Here is an 8710-nt window from a genome sequence, read left to right as displayed (position 1 = left end):
CACCAGTGCACAGAAAGCAAGAAACATGCAAAATATCATGAGAAATTCAATAGTGTTGCACAATATTTTGAAGAATGCTGAAAGTAAATATTTTCTCTTTTACATCCAGTACATTCCTAACAGAATTAAAATTATTTGTAATCAAGAATTCTTCCAAGTTAGGATTATAATTCAGAGGAACACTGTCCCTCTCCCTGGCAACAGTAAATTTTCCTAACCTCGGTGTCATATTTGACCCCAAGATGAGCTTCTGACCTCATTCCTGCCATCATTAAGGCTGCCTATTTCCACCTCTGTAACACTGCTTGGTTTCAACACTGCCTCAGCTGATAATGTCTCTGTGAAATGCCTTACATTAAAGGTGCTACATAAATATAAGTTGCTGTTTTGTTGTTGTTTACCATCCCAATCATTATTTATAGAATGGTGTTCCACTGAATTATAATCCCTAACTTGGAAGAACTCCTTTAAATAACAAATAATTTGAATTCTGTTACGGAAGAAATAAAAATTTATCTTGCAAGGAGTACTTTTACAGATTTTATATGTAAACAGAATAATAAGAGCAGAATACTAAAGATATTTCTGCAGTTACTTTAATTTCAATTAAAATGTGTTATTTATAAATGGTCACATACTACTGAAGTTTTTTTTATGATGTAGTCATTTAGTTATGAGCATCTTACATCATATTTTGAACTCATAACCCATTTTCAGAATTGTTTTTATTAAGATCTTACTAAATTCTTCAGAGATAATACATCAGAAGTTATTACGTTAATATAAGCCTAATAATGCTACTAGTGGTCTCAATCTTAAAATGTAACTCCAAATTTCTTTGTCACAACCACTCTTTGCCAACTGTAATGTGATGGTCTGATAGGCAAAGGTAATGAATGAAAGTGCTAGTTTGATTGGATCAAGAGACCGACTGAAACAGTTTAGGAAAATGAAACCTTAGCGTTTCCTGCACAAGTAGTTCCTGCATTACAATGGGACAGAGTTAGGAGGCAAGAGCTGTGGAAATTCAATATTGCAAGAAAGCAAATTTGGTGTATGATATATTTTGGCATTTCAACTTGGAGGGAAAACCCAAGATTAAGTAAATATGATCTATTATTCTTAACCTCGGTGTCAGCTTGAATCAGTTGGTAGTTATTACCTCTATGTCATGGGTTTAAGGCCAAATCCAAGACCTTAATATGTAATCTAGATTTATACTTCACTGAGGTCCTGATGGGATGTTGCATTTTTACAGGTGTTGTCCTTCTGACAAAGTGCTAAGTCTGGTTGAAATAAAATAACTCATTATTTTAAAGGTAATAGGGCTTTGACTGGTATCCTGCCCAATATTCCTCCCTCAACCAATATCACCAATAAAGATTGATTGGTCATTCATCACACTGCTCTTCGTGGGAATTGCTGTGTGCAAAATTGGTGCTCTGCTTGTCTACGTAATAATGATTGAGCTTTGAAGATAATCATTGACTGTCCCAAATATTGTCATATGACACTATATAAATACGTGTTCTTTGTTTAGTATTGAGGTTAGTCCAAACTCCGAGGAGACATAATTAAAATTACATGAAAGAAATACTGAATCTTGATGAATTTCATCTCCGAGTTCAGCTGATATTCACTGTGAAAGATATGTCTTTGTATTAAACTGAGTTCACAGGGCCAACAATACTTAAGGCACACTCTTGTGTACCTGTAGCCATAGTTAAGATAATTTGACTTCATTTTTAGAAGAAGCATCTATAATTAAAATTCAGCATGGTTGTATTCAGAATAGGTTGTATTTAGAGACACATTTCAAATTGATCTAGCAATAAGGTAATGATTCAATACTCTTCAACTTTAATGCTCTTAAACTCTTAGCTAATGTTTTTTAAACATCCTAATTTTCTGAGAATGAAGGGTCATTTTCTGTTATTAATTTAATGTTAGAAAGTTACCATTAGGTTAAGAATTAATTGGGTTTCATCTTACCTGCAGCTGAAGTAGTGGTGTCAGAAAGATCAATTCCCGAAGTCTGTTCCCACTTCTGCTTCAACTCATTATTCTGATGTGATTCAAATCAGTATGGAAAGTAACACAGTCTTGGCAATGGCGTACTCAGTGAGAAACAAGAAATGTTTTCTAGAGCTTGGTCATTCTTTTTTTTGGCATTCTGTGATAAAGTTTAGATCAACAACTTGCCCACATAACATACTGAAATTTGCTCAGCCAGAGAAAACTACAGAGAAATAATGAGAAGGGAAAATAGCTCAGTGATCACAAAAGCCTTTTTACGATATAAAAAGGGAGGCAGGAAAGTGCAAAGAAAAGAAAGGTTAAAATAGTCAAAAATCTCTATTCATCATTTATTATTACCTACTGCTAAGGTTAACTGTTAAGCTGCTCTTAAATGCCCATTACATACCAAACTCTCTCTATTGTAGATGCCATACATTAACAAAGCAATTTATCTGCCATATGTAATGGACCAAAAGTCTTTTGATGTACACGTGGAACATGCCACTCAATATAAAACCCATGTCATGTCATGTAAATCAATGTATAGCTGCATTTTAAAAGTGTCATTTAATAATGTAGACCCGAAAGAGCAATTAAGAACGCTGTTACAGTCCACAAATCATCCTTTGTCCATAAAATAATAGTTGTTTCAAAAATTCCCAGATGACAATTGAGCAGCTTTTATAAGTGACATGTCTTTAACCATAAAATGGCAATGCAGCCACATAAACAAGAAATGCAATGGTATTTATTAACCTGGAGAAGATAGAGAAGGGAAGGAAGGCACTCATGTTTATTGAACTTGCTCTTCCCAAAAGTGACATGTCTGGTCATCCCATCTGTTGGGGAGGGGCATGGGAAAACATTGCAGAAAATTATTTCATGCAAGTTCATGAGTTTGGATGTTATTATAATGGCATGTACTTAAATCTAGTCCCTTATCGTGCAAAGGGGTAGGATTCCTCTAAGTGTGCAAGCAAATCCTGTAGAAGAAACATTACAGTTATTTAATTTATGAGGCACCTACAAAGGTATTATTATTTTGGTAAGCCAAGTATCTGACATGCGCACAAACCCATCACCATTTTGAAGAGTTTCTAACCAAGGTACTAAGAAATTCACACAGGTAAGTTTACATTTGCCCTATATAGACCACGTACATGCTCCATCGAGGGGCATACTTCACTTACTGAAGTTCAAAGGGCTTAGGCACAGGTTGCTGACCTGGGAAATGCTGGAGTTTAACAAACTAAAATCATGCAGTTTATTAGTGGCGCTGCTGACTTCCTGCTTCTTGACCAATTCTCTGTGACAGCAGTAAGGTTTTTGTAAGATTATAAAACTGAGCAGAAAGAATCCTGGACCTCACAGGCAGGTTTCTCCCTCCAGGTCTCACTAATAAATCAGAGTGACTAATGCTGCATCAACAGTGGTTTAGTTTTGCCTCGCTCAGGTAAAGGTGGGAAGTAAGCAGGATTGGTGTGGGCTAAGTATCTCACTTTATTTTAAGTGACACTACTACCCGCCCATCGCACCACCCCCTCCAACCCCAACACAACCAGGGGGTTTATTATCCAATTACCTACAGCTGAGTGCCCTTTTAAATACTATTTCAGTTATGGTTTTGAGAAACCAATTTTGGTAGGTTTTTCTGGTGGTTTGGATGTTCAGCAAATCTTTTGAAATTTTGCATTAAAATGGCATCGGTGCACTAATTTAATCATAGCACCTCAATTTGGCAAACTAAAAAAACTGCAGTTAAAACAGTAACCAGTGGGAATGGCATGATAATTATTCTATCATGATTTTAACTATCCACCTGTCTCCTTCTCAATGGCCAGATGGGTTAATATCGCCCCTTAATGTCATAAATTGCTTAATGCAAATGCCTCAAAATGTAATCTAAATGTAATTATTGAACTCTTGCTGCACCACTGAGTTTATTTATCTGGCAGGATCCTTCTGGATTTGACGCAGTTGCATGTCAAAAATTACCCTGATCAGACCTGTGCATTTAGGCATGCAACTGATTGAAAACATCAACTTTGACATCGAGTAAAAGCGGCTCTTTGGAAGTTGCTCCCCTTCTTCAAAATGGATGGTGGGGATTAGGAAGATAAAGAACAAAGGTAAAGAAAGGAGTTCCAAGAATTATATTTGAAGAGAAAGCATTGTTAGGATATTTTTTTTATTAGTTTACGTTAAATACAATAAAAGTAAAGTTACAGTAATAAAAAATGACAATGTGTAAGCAGAAGATGTTTAAAATATATCATTTTTATTTTAAATTCTTTCATTAATTCCTTATTTTTTGTAAGCCATAGTAATGCAGTAATAAAACAATTCTGAATGCATAAGTACCTTTATTGCTGCAATATTGAATTATATTTCAGCATCAGAATTTATGGGGTGAAAATGCTTTTTTTAAAAAATGGTCATGTAGGAAAAGTGGCTGTCATTTCCCTAGACAAGTTGGCTGCCAAAGGCTTAAATTAAGCTAGTAAATTTGAAAATGGTTTGAAACGTTTTCCAAGAAAGGCAAAGCCTTGAGTGCCATTGGTGTTCAAATTTGATGCGTATGATTACCCCCTTACTGATTTGTCATTGTTGTCACTGATGTTCATCCTGCTGAGACAGCGATGTGCTCAGCGACGGATCAGATTGCCACTTTGCACAGAATGACAATGCATAATGTAGTCTCTCTCTTGCCTGGCTGCAAAGTCTTTTGAGGGAAATTTTAACTCCCTGGTGATTGGTTGGTGGAACACAGAGATTAGCCTCCTGGGTGGTACAGTTGAGACACATGGTCGTGCCTCTGTTGGATAAATCCAGTGAAGCGCCTGCCTCAAAAGGGCATTCAGAAGCCTCTTGCACAATGTTGGGCAGCCCAGAGGCCACCTAGACAGCAACAAAGTAAATTGTCAAGAGTTGGGGCCGCTAGGGGATGGTATTCAGGGAGGTTGTTGGAATGCAGAAAGGGAAAGAGTCTGGGATGGCAAAAGCCCAAACAATTTTTGTGGGGTCCTGCTCCTCTTGGCCCTTCAAAGGTAATTATTCTACTTGACTCCACATCTGGACTGTAAGTATCTAGCGAGCAGAGCATAGCAGGCACTCCACCCAGCAGGTGCCTATCTCCATAACAGGATCACAATTAACAAAAAATCATGAGAAGCCTGTCTGTGTTAGTTTTAACAGAATCTCGGGATTAGAAGAGAATGGCAAGTGGACCACTTTGATTTTAGTCCAAACAATATAGGATTCGAAAAGATCTCACACCAATTGGATTAAATGTGTTTGGGAGTATCGAGTTGTACTAACAGTTTTGCAAAGATATAAACTCAAAATCATTTTGCATTGATGCAAAGGTATAAATACAACCATAGCATTCAAATGACAAGCATAAATTGATAAAGAAAAAGTTTTCAGGTCTTCCATGCGTGCTTCACAGCCAATTAATTACTTTTAAAAGGCTGTCACTGTTGTTACATAGACAAATTTGGCAGCCAATTTGCAAACTGAAAGATTCCATAAGCAGCAAGTGTAATAAATGGGAGGCTAATTTGTTTTGGTAAGATTGATTCCAGGAGGAATGTTGGCCGAAAAAGCACCGTGGGTGGAATTTTCTGTCCCCACTGGCGTCGGGCGTGTTTGGTGGCATGAACGGTCAATTTGGCGAGAAAGCCAAAAATCAGTTTCACCGTGTGGTGAAGCCAGTTTGCAATCATCTGCACTGCCTGTCAATGGCAGGCTGCACTTTCCACTGTCAGATGTCAGGAACTTCACTGTAATACATCTGCGTATCATTATGAGTCCAGCTTGCTGGATCATCCTCCCACGCTGGATCATCTGAGCATGTCGGTGTGTGTTTCACAACTGTACATAAGCGAAGTGCACCTGGCAAGCAGGATTTCACTCAGGACTTCGAGGTTTGTTTGTTTACCTTGCTTCCGGCAGCACTCGCAGTCATCAGCACCAGGCTTCACAGGCAGCACCACATCATTTTTAGGGGGGGGGGGCTTATGGGCAGGTCTCTACCTACCAGACCAGCCATAAGATGGGGTGGCTTTTCAACAGCTGCAGGGCTAGGGCTTGCTTGGGGGAGGGGAAGGAGTGGCCTCAGGCAAAAGAGGCTGCAGGACAAGGGCTGTACTGGGGAAGGGGGCATATCCCAGGGTTTGTGTGGGGGCACAAGTTGATCTGTGCAAGTGGCCTCAAGATGGTGAGGGCTGAGGAGGCAGTCTTCAGTGGAGATGAGGCCAGATGGACATGTGAGGGTGTGTGTGAGTGGTGATGTCCCTTGACCTGGCAGTGAGTGAGATGCCTGTGAATGTGTGATGGGCTTCAGTGTGTGAGTTTAGAATGATGAGATGGTTGCCTTGCCCTGGCGGCACGGATGAAATCATTCATCCTCCTTCTGAATTGGATGGCCAATCTCTTCTGTGCAGCATTGGCACTGATCACCACTGCCATTGCCTACCAAGCTGGATTGGTGAGATTGCTGCCCCTCCTGCAGCCACAGCGGGGGTAGAGGACATCACAGCGGGCCTCCACGGCATGCAAAAGGCGTTCCTGGGACGCGTCACTAAGTCAGGGCGCTGTCTTGTCTTTCGGGGCCATGTCTTCTGTGCATCAGTCCTGGGCTGGGAGCACTGAGAGGTGTGAGCACGGCTGCACTTTAAATATGGCACTCAGCACGAGGAAGTGGCGAGGTGATGGCGCGGCAGGCAAATGATAGCCCACCATTGAAATGGTGTCTTTACTGTGAATGCATGATTAATGAGGTAGGATTGGGACCTTATGGCGTGAAATGCTGCCATTGCCGCCGGCAGGTACAACGTTCTTTTTCCCGCCCGCTATCACACTTAGTGCAAAGCTGGGACGATTCCACCCCATGTTCTTCTTCACTAAGCTTATAGGATCTTCTAAGCACCATAGCAGGCAGATTGCACTTCGGTGTGACATCTTGTCTAAATGAAGGCATCTGTGGCAATGCAGCATTCCTTTAGTGCTTCAGTGCCAAAATATCTGGATTAAAAGCTTAGGTTCTGAGTGGATTTGAGCCCATAATTTTCTGATGCAGAAGCAAGAATGCTTTCTTCGAGACAAGTTGACAACAATAATGTATAAATAATACATACTATAATAACACTTGTCTTTAAATAGTACCTCGTGAAGTTGAAACATCTTAAAGCAATTTTACAAAATGAGCCAATTTGAGTGTTATGCAGGCAAAGCTTTGCTCTAGCTATTTATGGCATCATCTGAACCACTCAGTTCAATTAAATCCTTGTAACTCAATGACAGCCACCTGTTATTCTCCATACATTCAACGTGGCTGCTGAAACATTTCTGTAAACTATGATCTTAATGACGGTGCCATCTGGTTTCTGGGGGTGAAGGGTTCCTCATGTTTTCATGTTTAATATTTGAGTTTTTTTCAACCTATACCAGTGCTGGAGAACAAATACTTTTCCTTTTTAGGGATCCAATGTCAATAGCAAGGTTTCTTGACAAAGTCATAATCAGGTATGGAGTAAAGTTATCTCTAACTGTTACGATTGCCATAAAGACTGGTAACTTTTAAAAAGAATGACACGTCAAGATTTCATATTTTAAAACGTTTACTGTAACAAATGACTAAACTTCTTTTTGTAGGCAACTTATACTTTAAACTACAGAAGAATATTCCCCTTTTATACTTGTCACACATTGCACTCCCCACAGAATATCAGTCTTTATAGCAAGTAGCTCCCAGTTGCTCCCAGCTTCCGATGGGTTCCCACATCTCTGTTGCAGCGAATGATAACTTTGAGCAACCATCTCCAGGTGCTTTCCTCAGTTTTCGGAGCATTTCTTAAATCCAACAATGCCAGTAAAGTCTGTTCCAATGATTCTTCTTCCTCCTGGCCATGCCAGAACGAATCTCTTGGATCCATAGAAGGCTGCAGGATGCATCTTTTCAACTACAGGCTGTCTCTGTCCCACATCTGGCTGTGGTAGCTCACAAGGTGAAACAGCTTTTCCTCTCTGCTGAACACACAGAACTTCTGCCGTCTCTCAGTGATATTCATTGATTTGTACTGAAGCTTGTAACCTGATCTCATAAATGCTTCCTCTGCCCTCGTTCCCCCCAACGGCAATGTCAAACACATTAACCCTGGATCCAGGTAGAAATGCTAATTAGTTATCCTTGATTCCAACCCCCTTTCATCGTAGAAATAAGTGGATAGTTTACAGCACAACTGTTAACAACCGGATACCTATAACACCTTTTCTGGGACTTTGGGAGACTCAAAGTCTAGTCGTTGTCAACTCAGAGACTGTTGCCATTGTGTACAAGCATAGGCCAGAATTTTCCAGCCCCGTTGGCATCTGGCGTCATGGCGGGCATGAGGGGACAATATGGCGAAAAGGCCAAAAATTGGTTTTATGCCATCGTCAAACCAGTTTGTGATTGTCCGCTTCACCCATCAATGGCAGGTCGTGTTTCCCACCACAGCAAGTTGGGAACATAATTTTAATACATTTGCATCAAATTATAAGCCCTGCTTGCTAAAATCATGCCCCCATGTCAAATTTACTGCCGATGTCGGCATGACTTCAGAACAGCGTGCTTTACGATTGCCTTTAAAAGGTGTGCACCTGGTGACCTGAACTTCAAGGGGAACTCGGAAGTGAGTGCACACAATCT

The sequence above is a fragment of the Cetorhinus maximus genome, chromosome 12 (genome assembly GCF_964194155.1).
Source record: "Cetorhinus maximus chromosome 12, sCetMax3.hap1.1, whole genome shotgun sequence".
NCBI classification, from domain to species: domain Eukaryota; kingdom Metazoa; phylum Chordata; class Chondrichthyes; order Lamniformes; family Cetorhinidae; genus Cetorhinus; species Cetorhinus maximus.
The sequence above is the reverse complement of the archived record's forward strand: the minus strand, read 5'-3'. Positions refer to the sequence as shown.